Source organism: Neomonachus schauinslandi, chromosome 16 (genome assembly GCF_002201575.2).
Source record: "Neomonachus schauinslandi chromosome 16, ASM220157v2, whole genome shotgun sequence".
Taxonomy (NCBI): domain Eukaryota; kingdom Metazoa; phylum Chordata; class Mammalia; order Carnivora; family Phocidae; genus Neomonachus; species Neomonachus schauinslandi.
The window spans coordinates 28712754-28719273 of record NC_058418.1 but is presented as its reverse complement, the minus strand read 5'-3'; positions in this window follow the sequence as shown (position 1 = coordinate 28719273).

Genomic DNA, 6520 nt, shown 5'->3' with positions numbered 1-6520 from the left:
GCCTAGCTGACCTCAACCCAAAAATGCTAGTATAGGCAACCTCCCTCTTTCTATCAATTAGCATCCATTGATGTGCCTGCCTACTTCTTTATTTTGTTGGGTAGGGTTGAGGGGAAGACTTTCTTTGAGGACTATGCAAATACGTGGGTGAGAATTTGGCAAGATCTCAGTTCTTAATTTTCCTCTTAGGATTGTTCAGTCAAGCAAATATCATTTATTATATGAAAAAAAGTTTTTAAATGACACATTCAAAAAAGCAGCAAAAAAAAAAAGTAAAATCACCTATAATATCAGGAACGAAATAAATTATTCAAAGTGTGGGGGAAAGAACTCCCACCCCCCAACAAGTCCCCAGACTTGACCATTGTCAGACTTACCTCCCAAAGAAGAGCATTGTTAAGAATTTGGGGCAAAGCTATTCCTGTACAGATCCCTCCATCTGTCTGTCTGTCTGTCTGTCTATCTGTCTATCTGTCTATCTATCATCTATCTATCCATTTATCTATCATCTATCTACCTACCTACCTATCCATCTACCTATTCACATATACAGTTATGATCATTTTGTACATACAGTTAAAAACCAAAAAATTGGGTGTTATTCCATATGGTAAAATCTTTTTCTCTTAATTCTATATTATGAAAATATTCATTGAGGCATATTTGTAATTCTACAAATATTCAGCATCAGCATCATTTATTCAGCAAATATTTACTGATCACCTGCTGTGTGCTAGGTGCTGTCTTAGACTTGGGGTCATAATGGTGAACATGACCACATTCCTACTTTAATGAGTCATGCAATAAAAATTGGCCTTATGATGTAATATTCCATTGCATAGAAGTATCACATTTCACTTAACCAATGACCCAGGGACAGGCATTCTAGGTTGTTTCAATTTTATTTGTTGTTACAAAAAAATAGTGTAATGAACATCCTTGAATATATATCTTTACATACTCATGCTAACATTTCTGTGGAATGGAAGCCTAGAAACAGAATTATTAGCTTACTTTCAGCTTTGTAATAGATACTGTTAATTTACCATCCAAAATATTGTACCAATGTTTTGATAGAGTTTGAATCTGCTCTATTTTCCCTAGCCTCTCCTGCACTTAATGTTATCAGTGTTGGGTTTTCTTTCCCCATCTCTAAGGTGAAAATAATATCTCACTGTTGCTTTTATGCACTTTAATACATGGCAAGGCTGAGCACCATTTCCCATGTTTGCTGGCTGAATGCATTTCTTTTGTGAATGGCTGCTCGTATCATTTATCCACTTGTTTATTGTTTATTTCTTCTCATGAATTAATATTGAGCTCCTAGTGTGGTGAACATAACAGATTCCTTCAACGAGCTTCCAGTCCAGCAGGGAAGACAGTGGACAATAGTAAAAAGAAGCAGATGCATCCAATGAAAGTGTTGTATCAGGTTCTGTGGGGGCACATAACAGTCCGGGGTGAGAGTCAGCAGGGCAGTCTTCCAGGTAGAGAAGATATTTAATAGTAGGAGGAACTGGCCAGGTGCAAGTGGATAGCAGACTTAAATTCCAGGATAAGGACACAGCAAGCATGACGACAATTACAAGCGTTGGGTTTAGCTTTATTATTTACTTACATATCTGTATAAATACAAGTTCTTATATGCACAGACTGATGAGACCAGGTGATATTAAGATTACGAAATAATTACTCCTTAATAATATTAATAATAGTAATAATAATAGCCAACATTACTTTCATCTAGTATATTCTGGATACTCCTATGAGCACTGCACATGTATTACCTCATTTAATCCTCCCTCAACCCCCTGTGCTAGGTACTATTTTATTATTCCCATTTTACTGATGAACAAACTGAGGCACAGCCAGGAAGTTGTGAAGTCTGTTCTTGGCACTTGTGTAGCTGGTATGCCTTGACTCAGTCTATTTCTTTTTTTTTTTTTTAATTTTATTATGTTATGTTAGTCACCATACAGTACATCATTAGTTTTTGATGTGGTGATCCACGATCCATTGTTTTCGTATAACACCCAGTGCTCCATGCAGTACGTGCCCTCCTTAATACCCATCACTGGGCTAACCAATACCCCCTCCTTCCTCCCCTCTAAAACCCTGTTTGTTTCTCAGGTCCATAGTCTCTCATGGTTCATCTCTCCCTCCAATTCCCCCCCCCCCATTTTTCCCTTCCTTCTCCTAATGTCCTCCATGCTATTCCTTACGTTCCACAAATAAGTGAAACCATATGATAATTGACTTTCTCTGCTTGACTTATTTCACTTAGCATAATCTCCTCCAGTCCCATCCATGTTGATGTAAAAGTTGGGTATTCATCCTTTCTGATGGCTGACTAATATTCCATTGTATATATGGACCACATCTTCTTTATCCATTCATCTGCTGAAGGGCATCTCGGCTCTTTCCACAGTTTGGCTATTGCGGACATTGCTGCTATGAACATTGGGGTGCATATGGCCCTTCTTTTCACTACATCTGTGTCTTTGGGGTAAATACCCAGTAGTGCAATTGCTGGGTCATAGGGTAGCTCTATTTTTAAATTTTTGAGGCACCTCCACACTGTTTTCCAAAGTGGCTGTACCAACTTGCATTCCCACCAACAGTGTAAGAGGGTTCCCCTTTCTCCACAACCTCTCCAACATTTGTTGTTTCTTTCCCTGTCCATTTTTGCCATTCTAACTGGTGTAAGGTGGTATCTCAGTGTGGTTTTGATTTGGATTTCCCTGATGGCTAATGATGATGAACATTTTTTCATGTGTCTGTTAACCATTTGTATGTCTTCTTCAGAGAAATGTCTTTTCATATCTTCTGCCCACTTTTTGACTTGATTATTTGTTTTTTGGGTGTTGAGTTTGAGAAGTTCTTTATAGATCTTGGATACCAGCCCTTTATCTGTAGTGTCATTTGCAAATATCTTCTCCCATTCTGTGGGTTGCCTCTTTGTTTTATTTATTGTTTCCTTTGCTGTGCAGAAGCTTTTTATCTTGATGAAGTCCCCAAAATTCATTTTTGCTTTTGTTTCACTAGCTTTTGGAGATGTATCTTGAAAGAAGTTGCTGTGGGCGATGTCAAAGAGGTTACTGCCTATGTTCTCCTCTAGGATTTTGATGGATTCCTGCCTCACATTGAGGTCTTTCATCCACTTTGAGTTTATCTTTGTGAATGGTGTTAGAGAATGGTCGAGTTTCATTAATAAGAGGAGGAAGAAGAACCATATGGTCCTCTCAATTGATGCAGAAAAAGCATTTGACTAAATACAACATCCTGTCCTGATTAAAACTCTCCAGAGTATAGGGATAGAGGGAACATTCCTCAAGCTCATAAAATCCATCTATGAAAAACCCACAGTGAATATCATCCTCAATGGGGAAAAGTTGAGAGCCTTTCCCTTAAGATCAGGAACACGTCAAGTGTGCCCACTCTCACCACTGTTGTTCAACATAGTACTAGAAGTCCTGGCAACAGCAATCAGACAACAAAAAGAAATAAAAGGTATTCAAATTGGCAAAGAAGAAGTCAAACTCTCTCTTTTCGCAGACGACATGATACTTTATGTGGAAAACCCAAAAGACTTCACCCCCAAATTACTAGAACTCATCCAGCAATTCAGTAATGTGGCAGGATACAAAATCAATGCACAGAAATCAGTTGCTTTCTTATACACTAACAACGCAACTGTAGAAAGAGAAATTAGAGAAACGATTCCATTTACAATAGCACCAAAAACCATAAGATACCTCAGAATAAGCCTAACCAAAGAGGTAAAGGATCTATACTCTAGCAACTACAAAACACTCATGAAAGAAATTGAAGAAGACACAAAAAGATGGAAAAATATTCCATGCTCATGAATCGGGAGAATAAACATTGTTAAAATGTCTATGCTACCCAGAGCAATCTATACCTTCAGTGCCATCCCGATCAAAATTCCAATGACATTTTTCAAAGTGCTGGAACAAACAATCCTAAAACTTGTATGGAATCAGAAAAGACCCCGAATCGCCAAGGACATGTTGAAAAAGAAAAACAAAGCTGGGGGCATCACGTTGCCCGATTTCAAGCTATATTACAAAGCTGTGATCACCAAGACAGCATGGTACTGGCACAAAAACAGACATACAGACCAATGGAACAGAATAGAGAACCCAGATATGGACCCTCAACTCTATGGTCAAATAATCTTTGACAAAGCAGGAAAAAGCATGCAATGGAAAAAAGACAGTCTCTTCAATAAATGGTGCTGGGAAAATTGGACTCAGTCTATTTCTATTGTCTTCCTCTTAGGATTCACTTTAAGACCTAGGGCTTCATTAGGCTTCCATCCCATAGTTGTGTGATGATGTTGGGATGATGACTCTGAGCTTTAGATTCTTCTTCTGTAAAAGAAAAATAATGATGCTTAACATCGATAGACCACTTTCTTTGTCAGCCAGCTAAGTTGGGTTACATCTCAGTTAAATAAAATAATGCTTATAATCACAAAGGGTTCTTTCTTGCTCATGCTACATCATTAGTCGGCTGTGACCTCCACTCCGCATCTCCTTTCTCTAGTACTTTGGCTCTTGGGGCTCCATCATGGTGCAGGCATCCCTGGTCCCTGCAGTAGGGGGAAAGGCATTACAGCATCTTCCACTAGCAGCCCCATGCTTCCATTCAGCAGTGGTGCATATTCTTCCTCTTTCTCTTCATTGGCCGAAGCAAGTCATGTGGCCACACCTGAGCGCCAACACCCAGAAAGGCAGTCCAGCCAGGTGCATGAAGGGAAGAACAGGACCACGGATCAACTACTCTCATCGATGTGCCAACTCTGTTCTAAGTGTTTTCGTGTAACGACTCTATTTGCCAACAACCTGGTGTAGTTACTGATGGCTGTGCCCATTTTAAGGATGAGGAAGTTGAGGCACAGAACGGTCACTTGGCTAGTAAGTGGTAAAGCCAAGTTTCAACCCCAGCGGTCGGTCCCCAGGTCCCATACTCTTGAAGTCTGTATAGTCACCCTACAGGGTTATCAGGAGAATAATAGATAGAAAGGGACTTGAACAATGCAGGGGACCATAAATAGTATTCGCATTGTTGCTGCTGCTTCCTCAGTGTTCGGGCCTCTGGAGGTCCTTAGGCAGGGAAATTGACTTGACTCAGCCCTTTCTAGCAGCCTTCTCCCTCTCCACCACCCAACCAGAAAGACAGATTTTCCAGGAGGCATTGCCGCCTTTAGCCGTGAACGAGTCCTGCCCAAACAACCCAGTACACAATCTTTTTTTCCAGTCCAGCTCCCAATAACCTAAAAATCTCAAGCAAGCGCGGTGAATCAAATGAATAAATATCAGTCACCAAAGGGCCGGCTCTGTGAATAAGTCATGTAGCACAATGTAAAGTGGGATAACACGTTGTAAATTAATGTTGTTAAAATGAATACTTGATAGTAATCCCAAGGAAGGCTATTTACCATCAGCACTTGAAGCGACAGGAGCAGCGTGGAAGCCAAAGCAATTTGCATCGCATGGAAACACTCAGGTTTGTCACTGCTGCTGAATTCTCAAACGCTTTGGCTCTTCTCCATGTGCAGCGCAGTTGAATGCTTACCTAAAAAGCAACGGGGCAGGGAAGTGCTCTGTGTGCCTTGCAAATGGGCAAAGATAGAGGTCAATGGTGATGCATGAAGCAAAGCAAAGGAAATCTGTTTGAGGAGTCATCCCCCCACCCGCAACCCCGGGTGGTCCTTGACTTCTTCTTAAGGGATTGTGAGGATAATAACTTGCTTTTTATCTGAAGAGGGAGAACCTGCTCCCCCCCCGCCCCCCACTGCTGTAATAAGGAAATAACAGTAACAAGTGCACACCATTTAAACCTGTTCTTTTAAACCTAATTTTCGGGAGACTAGGAGTTGCCCCTTTTGGAAGACATACCAGAAAGGGCAGATAATTCCTCTTCCTGGTGCTCCTTCTCCCTCACCCCACCTTGAAAGGAAATTCATGTACCCTAAATAGGGTCGCCCTTTGCTTGATTTCCCTTTGGTTGAGACAAGGATCTCCCAAACTTGAGTAAGACGTAGACTCTTTTGAGAGGAAAATAAGCATCATGGACCCCAATGAGACAAAAATTATTTTTATTAAAATGTTAATATACATAAACGTAAAATCAGATATAAAATGTGCTTATGGTTTAAGCCAATTACAAAACCAAAACAAATTAGAAATTAAACACAAGCATCACTGCAGATCCAATAAAATTCAAATTAAAACTATTAAATATGATGGATTGTGGTCTTTCGCCAAAATGAATCCCCTCTTGGTCATCCTTTCATACTTTGGGCTTTGGTGCATGTTTTCCTGGGGTAGGAGACCTCAAAGACCATCACTACTCCCTCCCTCTCTTTCTCATCACTTGGCATGAATTTATCACCTCATGTGAATTGATACGCTGGATCCTTCTCTATTGTTTTCTGCAGAGAACAAAGGTAGTAGTCCTTGGAGCATGCATGGTGGTTAATAAAAAATGCAAA